Below are 16,660 nucleotides of genomic sequence, written 5' to 3' on the forward strand. Positions count from 1 at the left end.
TTGTTATTTTTTTCCAACCCCAACCCATTGAGCAGCACGGGAGCCTTGAAGGGTGTCTAGAGGTTGCTCTTCTTGTTGCCCGCCCCGGACCGCCTCAATGGTTATGGTTTTGCTATGATGGTATAGCAATCGTGCTATGGTTATGGTTGTGCAAGGTTATGGTTTTGGTTTTGGTTCAGGTGATGGTTATGGTTTTGCTATGATGGTATAGCAATTGTGCTATGGTTATGGTTGTGCAAGGTTATGGTTATGGTTTTGGTTCAAGTGATGGTTATGGTTTTGCTATGATGGTATAGAAATCGTGTGATGGCTATGGTTATGGTATGGCACATACGTTATGTTTATAGTTTTACAGTTTTCGACTCATGTTTTAATCATGTTAACAAGTTATGTTATTCTTACAATTTTGCTAATTTCCGTACACTCCCTCTTTAGCGTTAGCTTGTAGGTTGAGTGCGGTTGCTTGTGCACTCTTCCTTTGGGCAGAGAGAGCTGTTTTCTTTTGCTCCAGTACATACAGCATTAGTTCCCAACCCTCTCTGCCCAAATTTTTTTTGCAAGTTTTGGTCATCGGTACAGGTTACGGTATGACCGTCGGTATGGGTCACGGAATAGGCATCGGAATTTAATTTATTAATACCAGGGCTTATACCGATGATTATTCGGATGCTTGTTTATAGGTCTATTCTGACGCCCGCCACACCGATAGTTATACTGACACTACAATACCGGCGCCTCTTTCGAACCTTATTTCAGCGCTTTTAAGTTTAAAATTTAGCACTATTTCGTCGGTACCTGCACCGAATTTTGTGCGACCTCTTGTAGTGCGTGGACAAGAGAGAGAGAGAGAGAGAGAGAGAGAGAGAGAGAGAGAGAGAGAGAGAGAGAGAGAGAGAGAGAGAGAGAGAGAGAGAGAGAGAGAGAGAGAGAGAGAGAGAGAGAGAGAGAGAGAGGGGGGGGGGGGGGGGGGTAGGCACGTACGTAGAGCTTGATGTCCCAATCTAGCTAGCCTTGTCAAAGGAAGACAAAGCATTGCTGCATGCCAAGAATTCATGCCTCCTCTAGTTGATAAGGTGTTTGGGAGCTGATAATGCACTAATGTGGCAGTGGTGCAACAGAAAGCTGCTACAACTTTGCTATTAGGATGTTATCTAGAGATAACTGGGATGATGAAGACTTGGAAGATGTATTGTCACCCTGATAAATCATAAGAGCATTTCAAACATGCTCAAAAGACTGTTTTAGCTAGTTTCAGATGAGCCTCACTCTCACCTGTCCCAATCCACTACCCTCACTGATATCAATAGTTTGTTGATGTGTCGTCTCTTCAAGCTCTAGCAGCTCAGCCTCTGTAGTTCTCACAAAACAAACAATTCTTAAACAAGTAATGTAGGGGAATGAAAAGTAGGAGCTTTCCCACTCTAGTATGCAGTGTGGACTATCTCCCAGTACTATATATTGCAACTATGTTGATATGGATTTCTTGCTAATATGCTGATATGGAGAAAGAACCAATGATCCTACAACACACTCAGAATGCTTGGAGTAATAAGCAGTATATACTTTGTCTCCCACCCACACTACCACAAGAAGTTTTGGACAAATTCTCAAAATAATTCCCACGTTGTGACTTATCGGCCCCCCCATGCCACCGGGCCGATGGTCCCCTGCCCCCAATCATACCTAGCTAGGTATGCGGTGGCTCTCATGCAGAAGTTCATGATGTTATGCATTGTATGGAAAACACTCAAAAAAGACTCCGTTTTCCTACATGAGAAAATTTCTAAATCTTCCTATGACTCGGACATTGGCTAAAGAGCACCCAAAAGGATTGTGCACTAGACCAATTTGCTCGTTATCCTAAAAGCAACAACATGTTCATTAGCATCATAATCCTGTTTTCAGGTCTATGTCTATGACACTAAGAAATGAAGATATAGAAGTATCAAAACCTGGAAATGCAGTCTGTACTCGGGCAACACCACTGATGTCTTTTGCAACACGCCTCAATTGGTTGTCATGTGGACTCTTGCAGAGTCATAGCTCCCTCCATAACTATACGATTCCCTTTAATGGTCCTACATGGTACTGATGTTGGTGGGCTTGAAAAATAGGGGCCCGAAGAGGTTAACTCTTCCAACCTAACAGGCCTAAACAATGTGGATAGTAAAATATGCGATATGCATATATATTTGAGGACGGTGCACACAAACTGAAGAGATGTTGGGGGCCGCACACTACTGATCAGAGGACAAGACAACAAATAATGGTTCTTAGGCAAAGCTTGAATGGTCTCTACTTCACAGCCGAGCGCACCTCACTCTAAGAATATGTGATTGAGGCTTCAATATTCACTAAGGGCTTATCTCTTGCAGTAGCCGTCCTAGTAGCTCCATTCCTTTTGTCAGCCCATGACTACAGAGATTTCCATTGATGGAGAGAGGGGGAGCTGCTTGCAAAGAGTGACCTGCTGGTTTCTTTGATCTTGATTATGGGTGATCAACCCCTGATTATGCAGCTCTCTGGCAGCCTTCAAGGTCTCAGCTAGGTTTGAAGAAGCTTGGGTGGTAGAGGGATGAGCTGAAGTTGAGGTAGCATTAGGGTGCATTGCAACAGAGGCAAACCCAATATGCAGCTGGTCGGAAAATAGGTCTGCTTCATACACTTCATCCACTCCTCTAACACTCACAATCATTTCATGGGCCCAGAATTGGCACACTCATGAAGGTGCCACAAAGGCCCTGCGTGCACAGTGCACATCAGCTCACAAGCCTTCCCTTAGGCATTAGGTAGCCACCAACTGAGTCTGTTAAGTATGGAGCCTGATTTACCCTTTGTAATTTTCTATGGTAAAAGCGCACATTTGTAAGGCCCCCATTATGAAGAGAAGCCATCGTGCGTGAAGGAAAATTTGCCAAAAATCAGGGGCAACTTTAGGGGCCTCGGGGGCGGAAGCCCCTGAGACTTTTTTTTCCCTCGCCGCAAATATTCCTTTTCGCCGGAATATTATGGCCGGACGGCGGCCGGAAAGTGGTCAGAAAACAACCGTCGGTTGGCCGGTGGCCAGTAGTCAATGGCCGGTGGCCGATGGTCGAAAGTCAATGGCCGGTGGCCGGTGGCCGAATTCAAAAGCGGACTTGTCTTCTCAAGGGCGGCCACACATAGGCGGATTGGAGGGTCCGATTTGGACTTATTCACACAAGGGCGGCTACACATGGCTGCCTCTCATAAGAGAGGGCAGCCCTTTTGGCCTATAAAAGAAGGCCATTTCTACACACATTTCATAGTGTGAAGTTGATGCAACAAGGTGGGTGTGAGGTGGTGAGAGTGAAGCAAGGCGGGAGATCCATTAAGGGTATAATCCCTTTGTAAACCAATTCTTGTTTTGAAGTACTAAAGCCATTGAGTGGCTGCTTTCCTGTGGACGTAGCCCACATTGGGTGAACCACGTATATCGTGTGTACTCTCTCTCTCTCTCTCTCTCTCTCTCTCTCTCTAATCTCGTGTATGTAAATCTGTCTTTAGCTATTTATCTATTTAGCTACATCTTATTTCCTAACAGAGCCAGCTCTGCGCAGTGCACGCTGCCACTCTCAAGAATGTTTCCTCCATATATATCTCTCGAATCTCTAGCTTTCCCAGATCACAATGCTTCTTGATAGCATTTCTTCATAATTTTTGTGACAATGTTCCTAGTGCCTACCTCACCAAGTGCCCACTAACATACCGACCAATCAAGGTTTTTGCTCCAAAAAAACAAAAATTGTAATTTTTCGCTAGCAAACAAATGATAAAATCACAAGGCCTGCCCTTGATAGCAACAATGGAAGTTTAAAAAAAGTGATGAAATCACGAGACAACAACCTGCTTAAAAAGGCATCACTAAAGCGTCATCCCATTAGGGCAAGCCAAAAACTAGAATGTTGAAAGAAGATTCATAATGGTGCAGTTGGTGCACAATAGAGAATTAAATAAAGGCATTTGCGAGCCTTTGAAAAGGGAGAGATTTAGAGAGTTAACGGGACCCCTAAATTTAAGTTCGACAAGCGTAGCCCTTTAATTCCAATTGAAAGTTTACATAAGGTCCATTTTTGTGTATGCACTTTTAAAAGATCACTTGTGGCGAGGGTTTTTCAATGGGCATCTTCTAAGGTACCAACCTGGTATTTAAAGAAAGAGCAAGTTGACTCTCTATATCTCTCTTTCTATGACTCTAGCGATTGTTGAGACTCTTTGTTGCTCAGAAGCACTACCTTTATGATGCAATTATTAGCTATGGGCGAAGTCCATCTTGTCTCTCTCTTTCTCAACAACTAAGTTGATTGGCGATTGGAAAGCGACCGAAGTCAAGTGTCATAACATGCTAACACTCATGAGTTGCCGCCAGAGTTCCTACAACCTTAACCATCATTGATAGCTCTCAAAAAATAAATTATCATCATTAACTTGCCATGTGGCACTATTCCACAAGTTTCATCTAACGGTCCACAAGTGCTCCCAAGACTTGATCAATGTTGTGCCAAAGCCTTGTGTGTGGAAAAAAAAATAGGCACAAAATGAAGATAAAAGACTAAATGTGCTCGTCAAAACTAACATGTTCTTGGACATCAAGTCTTCAACAATATTAAGTACTCTTGTTAAATTCAGACGATGCTGCCCTTGGCTCACCCAGTGCTTGCATGCCTTTCGACCTGATTTCCCTTTGCCAGTCCGTTGTCAAGAAGTGCGGAGTGCAGCTAGGAAAGCGCCAGGCCTCTGACTGTGAGAGTTGGCAGCAAAATCAAGCAAGGCGTAGATGATTTGAAGCAAAAACACACTAAAAAAGAACAAAACTCTAGCCATGAAAGCTTCTCTTTGAAAAATAACCAATATCAACTCAAAACTCTTGTGTGTGTGATGATTTGGTGTAGCCTCACTACCAATTACACAGTTGCAGTGCTCTTTCGCCCTAATAAAAACCCTACACAGACGCTTCAATTCTCCACCGTGGCCATTTCATGTAAGCTTCAGAACTGCATTATTCATTCCCAAGTGTTTATTTGAAGAGGGGAAACCCTAATTGGTGGCCTCACAACCTCGAATACAGGGTTGGAACACCACAGGACTGCACTAGCATACCTTAGATGCAAGTTTTGTATCCCTTCCTAGAGGAGCTTTTAGTGTTGATATTGATGTTCTAAAATGCTCCCTTACTTCTCATAGTCATGGCACTATGAGTGATGTGGAATGTTGAGCCATTTTTTACCATTTTATGACCATTTTTGGTCATTTTTAGCCCAAAAATGCCATTTTTTGCCCGTAAAAGTTCAAACAAGTTGGGAAAAGTCCCTGAAATTGTGGAAAAATCCCATTGGGCTTAAATTTCATCTTGAACCTCATTTTACCACTTGAAAATCACTTTGGATCCATCTCTTACGCCTACGCATGAAACCTGCTATTTTTGGTCGAGATCGGCCACATTGAACTTTCTAGGCAAAACGAGCGTGCCACTTTGATACACGTGACATTTGTACATTTCTAAAGAAAAATAGGCATATATTTATGTGAAAAAGCATGCCATAGTGCCAGGTCGAGGGACTCGCTGTCCTCGCAAGGTATATATAGAGCTGCAACCGTGGCATCTATTTTCGCATATATCACACTATGTACATCATAGCATTTGGTCCCACATAGCAAAAGCATTGAGAGTGAGGTAGATAATTTAGTTTCACATTATGCACGTACCATGGTACGACATCCACTCCCTCTAAACTTGCACATCCTCCGGCATGTGCCACACATAGCTTTTGCAGGTTCAGTCCTCATTTAAGTCAACATACATATCGATTTCATCATCACTTGTAGCGAAGTTCAGTGCATGATCATCTCTTCTTCATCCTCATCCATAACATGTTCATCAGAGCCTTCATTTTGACTTTCTTGTGAAACAAAAGGATCTGTATCGGCTCTTCTTTTGAACAATTTAATTCTTTTCCATGCAATGGGAATCTTCATTTCTGTACCATCCAACTCCTGCAAGGTATAAGTTGCATTCCCGTGTACATGCTTAACCACATAAGGGCCGAACCATCTCTTTGAAGGCTTTCTTATCACTGAATATTGGTTATCAATACTACTATCATACACCAACACCCAATCACTTTCCTCAATAGCTCTAGGTCTGAGCTTGTGCCTTTTATCAAATCTATCCTTATTCTTCAACCTTGCATCTCTTAATTGTGCTATTACAATCTCAATATCTTGAGGCCTTCTTTCTAATTGTTGTATGCGCAAAGCAAGAAGGTCTTCCCTACTCATTTCATTTTCCCAAGGCAATACATTCCATGTGGGAATTACATCCTCAATTGGCATTATAGGTTTCTAACCATATATCAACTCAAAAGGCATATAACCAGTTAATTAGCTATGAGTTGTATGATCAGCCCATAAAGCATAAGGCAATAACATAGGCCACTCTCCCATTTTAGCTTTGTACACCTTAGCCAAAGCTTTAATGATAGGAGGATGCCCACGTTCTGATTTACCATTCCCTTCAGGATTGTATGCAGTATTGAAAGCGAGTTTAATGCCCAATCTAGAGAAAAAATTCCTTGCTTTGTCAGCATCCAACTCCCCCTATCTGCTGTTATTTTCCCAACACAGCCATAATGGCTAATTACATCATCCAAGAGGAACTTACATATCCCTTCTGTGCTTTTTGTTCTTAGAGCACGACATTCAACCTGATTAGTTATATCTTCTCGTGCAAGCACTATGTATCTCATTTGCCATAAACCCAATGGCATTGTAACCAAATCTACTACCCACTTGTAGTGTATGACCAATGGGTAAGTAGGGTGCAACCCATCACGATGACGTACATTTAAATATATTTGACAGGTTTCACAAGACTCCACAAAGTGAGATACATCTTTATACATGCCTTTCCACCAGTACCTCTCTTTCATTTTAGTAAAGGTGGCCCATACACCTCTATGTCCAGCATAAAGACTCTCGTGAAACTTTTTCATAAGCTCATTTTGAGCATCCTTATCATTCATAACTCTCAACGGCATCCCATTTCTTTGTTTTGGATTTTTCCACAAGTATCCATCTTTCAAAAAGTATCCATAGGATTTTTTGCGTATTCTTTTGAACTCTTGATCTGTCCACCCTTCTTGCCATGTCAAAGTGCTCAAATAGCGTCCAATGAGAAACCAGTCACCTTGATATAGGTCCTCTGTAAATGACTCGAGTGCATTTGACAGGCAAACATGATCACCCTTTGCATAAGAGCTACAATAAAACCTTGTGCCTACATCATCACCTCAATAACCATTTCTTCTTCATTTTCATACCTTGCTCTTGAAAGCATATCCGCAACTGGATTGTCTTTCCCTGCTATATGCTTAAATTCTATATTTAAGGACTTTATGTAGGCAATCCATCTCAACATAGCAATGTTGAGAGTTGAGCAACTTGTGATCATTCCAAGAAGAGGTAGATAATCAGTCTCCACTATTACATTTGCACCTATCAAATACTCTTTATCACATTTGAGGGCTATAACTACTCCCCATAATTCCCTTTTTACCTGTGGATAATTGCGTTGACGAGCACTTAGGACTTTTGCTCCAAATCTCACAACATATTGCTTACCATCTTCATCATCTTGGCCAATCGCCCATCCAATTCCTGTGGGGCTAGTATCTACTGTCACAATCACATGTCTTCCACAATCATAGTTTACTTTCCTCAAAGTTGGTGACATAAGCAACAACTTCTTTAATTTCCTCATGGCATGTGTATGCATTTCTTTTCATTGAAACTTTTGTTTCTTTCTCAAAAGTTGATACAAAGGCTCTGCTACATGTGCATAATGCGGAATCCATATAACATAAAACACGCATGCACCCAAGAACCTTCGAACCTCCGTGACATTTATACATTTCTCTCTCATTCTCTAGATTACATCAATCTTTGCAGGACAAGGCCTTCCACCATATGGCCCACACATATGTCCTACAATGAGAACTTCATTCACACCAAACACTGACTTTTTCCCAGACAAGGTAAGGTTCGCTTCTTCCAACCTTGATAAGTATCTTATCACAGTCATTCATATGGTTTTCCACATACTTGCAGCATCCCCTCGAGTCCTGAGCCACATCTAAATCACCTACATCACATTCTTTGATTGGCACATCATCAAGGAAAGGCATTGTAGTTTGAGGCATGAAGTCACGTAGGACTTTGTTCATACCATTCATCATATGTGCAATTGAATTAGTTGCTCCCTGAGGTAAGGTGCACATCCTTACCAGGCCCAAAGGTGTCCTCATGGTAGTTAGGTCCCTGCTTTCCATTGCTAGTTGGAACTGATCATACCCTGAGTACAAATCTACCATAGAATATATTGCCCTTGTTGCAAATGCCTCTGCAAATTCATCTACAACTGGCCATGTACCCACATTTCTGATTGTCACCTTATTTACAGGTTGCATATCCTGAATAAAGCATAAAGAACCATTTTTCTTCCAAAGTGTGAACCATCTGTTTGAATATGGAGCACAGGAAGGCTCCAAAATACCCATCTTGATCTTTTCATTAAGCACCTCAATGAGTTTTCGCAAATGAGCCTTTAGAACTGGAATAGGCCTCAAGTTCCAAGGTACATGAGGGATAGTGAAGATCACCATTAGAGCAAAAATGGAAGGATCAACACATTCTATCTCATGCGCCTCGAATGCAAAAACCTTTCCATGTTTGGAAAGCATTTCTTTAAAGCATACTCTTTCAACGTTTGTCAAATTGTCCTTGCAACCAATCTTTAACTCCTTCAAAGTATCATGTGTAAAGGTATGTCCAATCTTGCTCGGCTGACGAAGACTATGTTGCAAAGAAGCTTGATTCATCTTATCCGTACAGTCTTCTGGTAGAGGAAATGCCACTCGTTTCACTTTCTTTGCCACAGACTTGTGCTTGGTCTCCACTCGTACATCAACACCTTGAGCATTTTTGAAATCCTCGATGACTTTATACATTTCTATTGAGCAAACTTCACAACCTCACTTCCCATACACAAATTGCAATCTACTAAAAACTCCAATTCTTGCATAGTATCCACAAACGAGCACTCATCAAACACACCTACAATGCATTCATCATCTTCTAGAAAACCATTCATCTTCAAACCTCTTTGTACACTATTTACATGCAGGCGTTCACCCCGCTTTAAGTCCTCACACTTTGTAAAAGCAATAGATCCATAGTCTGTTAATCCTACAAAACTTGTAGAAAACATCTCCTTTGCATATACATCATGCGAGAACCTTTCCCTTCTTCTACCACTGCAATCCCTCTCTACAATGGTACATGGCCAAAACCCCTCATATCCCTGTAGTCCTTGAATTCTATGTTTGTCTTTGGCAAGGTTTTCTCTCTAAGACTTTCACGGTTCCTTTCATGGTCCACACAAACAGTAAGGAATTGTATTGCACGCTTCCCATCCCTGCTCCTTATCCTAGCATAAGCTGACCCATCATCCATTACCTTGGTTTCCATGCGAGTAGCAGTGATGTATGGCTGTCCAAGGATAAGAGGGTATGTAGACATCTCCTGTGCAAAGAAATTCTTGTAATCTTCACATCCCCTATAGTCACCTTTACACTTGGACAAGCTCCGTACAACTATCCTGATGAGTTGTTTGTTGCACGAATCATCCATCCATGATTTATATCAATTGGCCATTTTCCCTTTTGATATAAACTCTTTGACATAAGATTAATTTCTGACTCATGATCTATCAGTGCAATGTATGGCTCTTCTAAGTCTCCCACTTTCACTAGGGTCTCAATAGTTGCTCTTGCCCAGTGACTCTTCAAGTAGTAACTCTTGTGAGTGGTCTCGACTTCATCTTCGTCATCCAAGAAGTGAACCTGTTTTACTCCTCCCCTAGACTTGTAGCATACAACAATAGTTTGATCACCTTGCTCACCATAGACCTGTACTCCTTGTGTATTTAAAGTCTCTTCTTCACCATGTACATGGATAGATTCAGTAAGAGACTGCCGCTTCCTCTTGATGATATCAATTATCTCTTCATGGAACTCTCGTTTTTCTATTCCAAGGACCTCACCCAACGTAAATTCCACCTTACTGTTCAAAATCCTCTCTTCCAAAACCTTTTTGAGGTCTGTTGCCGCCTCTATGTCAGATTGGAGCTTGTAGGCCGGACCCTTTGCTTTGGATTTTGTTGCATCCTTCTTCTTTTTTGTAGAGGCTTCTTGCATAGGCACTTCGGGGATAGGCATCTGTTGCATGGAAGGTGATCTAGGAGGCACTGTGTCATTTTCTCCCACTCCTTGTCGCCCGTTTTGAAGGCCCTTCATCCCCATTCTCACGCCTATGTTTCTCTTCGGCAATGGCCTCATTGTCTTGACATTTGGAAATGTATGCATGCACTGACAAAGAATCAATAGGGCCGTTCCAACCTGTTTCTAGCTGAATGCAATCTCCAGCTTCATGTAAAACTTCTTTAGTCATTTTACCTTTCACAGAAAACTCTATTGCCCATGGCCACAATTCTCCAATCCCATTAGATGCTTCTTCTCCAACCTTGACTCCTTTCTGCTTAATAGGTTCCACCTTCAACCCATAGGCAGCTGCCTCAACCATTGAGATGGCATGGCTAGTAGCCATGTCCTCGACTAGCTTCTTCATTCCACCTTTGCCAAAGTTTGTACCCAAGAGCTTACCTGTTTCACTTAAGTGAATTTTTCCATCTTTAAAGAAAACAAGCTCCTTTGTCAAAGCATCTTTGAAACTTTCACAATCCCTCCTTCCATGGTCAGTACTACCACACCATATGCATCTATTCACAAAACCTTCTCTACTTTGAGGTCGTTGCACTATAGATTGACCTGATGGTTGCCCCTTCTCTTATAGCCTTGTAAGCTTTAACTTCAATTCTTGCATTCCATTAACAATGTCATTGAGGATGTATTTGTCACTCTTTGGAACCACAATCACAGGCTTCATGGGATTCTCGGGAACACTTGGGGCTTGACTAGGGTTGATGATCATCTTGTCTCCTTGTCGTTGTCGCTTGGCTAGCAGTGAAATTGCATCTTCGACCTCATTCCAATCAGTCTTTAAGCCCTGTTCCGCATCCTTATCCTCAAGCAGTAACTCTAACTTCTCTTGAATCTCTTTGCCTCCAGCTTGCAAAAAGAGCTTTGTCTTCTCTGAGTTTAGGGTAGCCTTCTCAGTCCTTGAAAGTTGATCATAGCGGAGTTCAAATTCCCTTAGTAGTTCGGTAGGCGAAAGTCCCTCTTTTGCCCGAACTACCCACTCTAGTCCTCTTTGTCATCCTTTCGGAGTCTTCCATGAAATACTATTATTTCAAGGCTAATTTGAATGCTTCCCAAGTTGCCCCATGCTCATTTCTAATTCCCCTTACATGCTCTCTGATCTCGCGAACCACAGCTAGTTCAAAACTTTGCACCATCTCTGCTTCGGGCACTCGATGAAGCTCCATCTCCTTTACATATCCACAAAGATACTTTGTTACATCTTTACCTTTAAATTGTTCCATTTTATTCACCACATATTGAAGTGCTTTAGTTGAGGAAAGCTCCCTCCTTTTCGCAGCTTGCTGCTGCTGCATAAACACTGCAAAAGCTTGAAACATTTGCATTGTGACAGGATCAAACCGAACCCCTTGTTTCTCTTGTTGCTCCATAGCTTTGAAACTTTGATTTGATACCTTCAATGAAGCTTTTTAACCCTCACCCTAGCCTACTTTGCGTCGGGTTCACCAAACTTGTGTCAAGAAGTGCGGAGTGCGGCTAGGAAAGCACCGAGCCTCTGACTGTGAGAGTTCGCTGCAAAATCAAGCAAGGTGTAGATTATTTGAAGCCAAAAAACCACTAAAAAAGAACAAAACTCCAGCCATGAAAGCTTCTCTTTGAAAAAGAACCAAGATCAACTCAAAAATCTTTTGTGTATGTGATGATTTGGTGTAGCCTCACTGCCAATTACACAGTTGCAATGCTCTTTCGCCCTGATAAAAACCTACATAAACGCTTCAATTTTATCCACCCTAGCCATTTCATGGAATCTTAAAAACTTCATTATTCATTCCCAAGTGGTTATTTGAAGAGGGGGAACCCTAATTGGTGGCCTCACAGCCTCGAATACAGGGTTGGAACAGCACGGGACTGCACTAGCATACCTTAGGTGCAGGCTCTGTATCCCTTCACAGAGGAGCTTGTAGTGCTGATATTGATGTTATAAAATTCTCCCTTACTTCTCATAGTCACGGCACCGTGAGTGATGTGGCATTTTGAGCCATTTTTTACCATTTTGGGTCATTTTTAGCCCAAAATGCCATTTTTTCCTTGTAAAAAGCCCAAACGAACTGGAAAAAATTCCTACAATTGTGGAAAAATCCCATTGGGCTTAAATTTCATCTTGAACCTCATTTTACCACTTGACAATCACTTTGGATGCATCTCTTACGCCTGCGCATGAAACCTGCTAGTTTTGGCCGTGATTGCCCGCATTGAACTTTCTAGGCAAAACGAGGTTGCCACTTAGATACACTTGACATTTGTAAATTTTTAAATCAAAATAGGCATATATTTACGTGAAAAATCATGTCATAGTGCCACATCAAGGGACTCGCTGTCCTCACAAGGTATATGCAGAGCTGCAACCGTGGCATCTATTTTCGCATATATCACACTATGTACATCATAGCATTTGGTCCCACATAGCAAAAGCGTTGAGAGTGAGGTAGATAATTTAGTTTCACATTATGCACATGCCACGGCACGACACCGTTCAATATCTCCATAGCACTATGAAAATCTCCAAGTGTTTACCGCATTTTTTTACCGCGTTTTATAGGGAGAAGTTGCAAACTCAGTTAGAGAAAGAAGAGAGAGGGGGGCGGGAGGTTTCTTTTTGTGTTTAAAATATTTCCACGACAATTTTTGAGTTTATTACCATGTTTATTACCGTCATTAGTACCCCGTATATTACCGCGTTTATTTTCGACTACAAAATTTAGCGCCTAAACTTTTAGATTCTTGCTTAAACCCCCCCCCACACACACCCCCCCCGCCCCCCCCCTGTCAAATTTTGGTGTTTCCCTCTTCTCAATAAAAATTAAAGAATATTGTATAAAAAGTTAAAATTTAAAAAGAAGAGAAAGAAAGAGAGAGAGAGAGGAGGAGGAGGAGGGGAGGGGGGGGATAATAAGATTACACTTGGTTACAACTAAAATAATCACTGTCAATTGATTAACATAATTCAGCATGTTCCCAAATCTAGAGAGAGGAAGAGGGGGGAGAGAGAGATAAATAGATTACACGACCAAAAAACTTCATAACTGCAAAATGTTTATGAATCATCTTCCAAAATATCTCTACATGAGCCATCATCCAATTCTAAGCTCATGGCTCCTAAATCAATAAAGAGAGAAACGTAATTGTCGTTTGTGGATGCATTGGCTTCATCATCTTCGAGTTCGTCATCCTCCATCGCATCATCTTCGTCATTGTGATAATCATCCTCGCTAAGACTTGTTGCCGCCGAACTTGATTCATCGACCTCCCTCTCCTCTGTTTCCACCTCATCCAAAGTCGGAGGTGGAAGAGGGTCGAAGACGATATCCACTTCATTAGTGGAAAAAATGGTTCTCCCCCGAGGTGTTACGGGGATTACGAACCAAAGTTTTAATTGGTGGATTGATGGAATATAGATGACCTATAAAAGAGAAGCTCAAAGTAAGTAACATTGGTATAATTAATGCTACAAGAATAAAAAAGGTACATGTCACTCACCTACTCACAATTTAGCAGTAAAACTAAATTGTCATACCTCCCTGTGTGATGCACACTAGAGTCCACGATGTAGAGGCAATTCTCATGTCGTCTAGACACATTTGCAAACCACTTGCACTCGAAGATGAAGTTATGAAAGGTTCTAAAATTAACCTTTAGTATCCTTTCAACAATTCCGCAGTATGTGGCTTCCTCACCATTCGTGTCAAAGTTGCCCATGATGGCACAACCCATGGTGGTTCTACGCTCGTCAATGTGGCGCGTACGAAAGTGACGACCCTTTGACCACATAGAGTTAAAGGAAAGGCACTACAAAATAGAAGAATATCTTTTATAAAATACATATTAAAGATAATTTCAAGAAAAAATTTACAATATGTTTTAGGTATATAAGTACTCTACCTTTGGTATGCAGCTTCGTGCATACTCCCATTCTTTGCTAGTAATGTCTTCTCTGCGCGCTTTTGCCTCGGTCATTCTCTCATGAATCCACTCTACTCTAATGAGATCTGGGAAACATGCAAGGTGTTTAGGCACTTGGGGTGCCCTCCTTTCTCCATGTGCTTGTTTCTATGCTTCTTTCTCTTGCAAATGCTTTGCCTATGCCATTGTCCACAAGTCCACCCACTTGGTCATAATCTTTGCATTGAGAATACAAAAGTTATCGACCACTCGGGATAGATTCATATCCATGTTAAGTGTTTTTACTTTCCACTTGGCAAGTGTGAAGTCATCCTTGCATCTCCCTCATCTGACCACATGCGAGGCATTGAAGGATCAACTTGTGCCAAATACTCTTATATGTAAACAATTGCCTCTTGAACGATCCATCCTTTGGCCATACATGTCTTTGGTTGAGACCGTAGCCACACAAAATCTTTGAGAGTCTTTAAAAACCTCTCTAAGAAGAACATCCATCGTGCATGCACTACTCCACATATAGCGATCTCCTCCACCACATGAACCAAGAGGTAAATTTGACTAAGAAGGACCGATCGAGGAAATGCATCTTCAATGCCACACACAATTTCTGTTGCAAATGTTTGAGCAGCAAGGATAGCATCTATTTTGGTTTCCTTGGAGCTCACAAATCTGCAAGAAAACACACAAGGATACACTAAGTGCTAGTTGAAATTATTGTGTACATAAAAAAGGTGTAGTTGAGTGGAGTTTTGTGGTGTACCTTACTAGCTCTCCTAGTTTGAAAATAGCGTCCTTGACTTTCTTGTCCGGATATATACACATACTCACTTGCAGAATGAACCACAATGTAAATCAGGGGAAGGGAAAGTGAGTGAAAGTCATACACGCAAACTATAGATAGAATATGGAGTTTGAAGATTACCTGAAGCATCTTGTGCCAATCATGGGACTTCAACCCATACAATTAAACGCTTCCATCCTTCTTTGTTTTTGTGAAAGCTCCCTTTAGCGACCTCATGTATCCTATTGGTGTGCAAATAGAGGCAATGGTACCCTTCACCTTGTCTAATTATTCTTTGGCTAGCATTCATGGTGCTTTAGGAAGCACAATTTTTCCATTTGGGGCACGATGTGGAGCAGCAAAGGTGGGGAGATGTTTTAAAGTTTTAAAAGCCTCAAATCCTCCCTCGCACCCAAAAAGTCCTTCTTGCCAATAATGTGGTCCCATAGTGTTTGGGCTACATTCTTGAATGTGTGCATGGGATCCAAGAGGTGTTGTATTTTTAAGTCCTTCCAATATGGAAGCCTTAAAAATATGAAATACCTTGACATACGTTTTGGTGGAGGACATGGATCCCGATTGTTGTTGTGGTATTCTTCCCAAATAGTTGCCCAATCTGCCATTGTGAGCTTTAGAGGGGTCTTTCCATTTGTTGGAGCCTTGTGCTTGTTATGCCCTTGGGGTAAGAAACGATGGTTGTTTGGATAGATTACCTTGCACAAGGAATTGGGCCTCTTTGTCACCAACAATGGCCCGCAAGTAGGACATGCATTGTGCCCCAATGTGAACAACCTTGCATACATATCATATCGTTAGGGAGAGAGGGAAAGATAGAGAGAGAGAGAGAGAGAGAGAGAGAGAGAGAGAGAGAGAGAGAGAGAGAGAGGGAGAAAATGGGGTTACCAAAAATCTCTCCAAGCCCGGGATAGTCGTGCATAATCCACCTAAGGATTCCCCTCACAATGGCCTCCCCCCCCCCCCCTTCCCCCCCTTTGCAAGTGAGACGTCAATATTTGACACTTTGTACTTCCCTAGCACAAGCAAGGAAAGAAGTATATTGCCCTTCTTGGTTGTCTCCCATGGTGGAATATTGTAGTTGACGATCACCACAGGCCAAGTACTCCATGAAGTAGACTTAGTGCCAAAGGGGTTGACACCATCACTTGCTAACCCAAGCCTCAAGTATCTCGAGGTTCAAACCCAAACTCTGGCCATTGAGCTTTGATGTGCCTCCATGCAGGTGAATCGGCAGGGACACACATCATTCCATCATTTGAGCGGTGGTTGGCATGCCACACGAGAAGCTCCCACGGTAGACCTGCTTTTAAACATGTGTTGGATGTGAGGAATTAAAGAAAAATGTCTCAATACCTTGAGGGGTAGGTGCGTCCCGCTCACTCCGGTCTTGTATCATGCCTCCCCGCACACGGTACATGAGGTAGCATGTGCGTGCTCATTGCGGTATAGCATGCAATCGTTGATACACGCATGGATACGCTCATACTCCATTCCAAGTGCAGTGACATACAATCTATCTCATCGACGATTTGGAGGCATGTGGTGATCTTTTGGAAACATTTTACCCATCAAACTACAATAAACAAAGGTATTAGTATAATTGCTAGAA

The 16,660-nt window shown here is 42.0% G+C and overlaps 1 pseudogene; it reads right to left on the reverse strand.

Moving 5' to 3' along the window:
* Positions 1 to 1,125: 1,125 nt before the first annotated feature.
* LOC147433239 (uncharacterized) lies at positions 1,126 to 16,159 on the reverse strand (annotated as a pseudogene).
* Positions 16,160 to 16,660: the final 501 nt, after the last annotated feature.

This window comes from Adiantum capillus-veneris, chromosome 20, assembly GCF_014529385.1.
Source record: "Adiantum capillus-veneris isolate H3 chromosome 20, ASM1452938v2, whole genome shotgun sequence".
NCBI classification, from domain to species: domain Eukaryota; kingdom Viridiplantae; phylum Streptophyta; class Polypodiopsida; order Polypodiales; family Pteridaceae; genus Adiantum; species Adiantum capillus-veneris.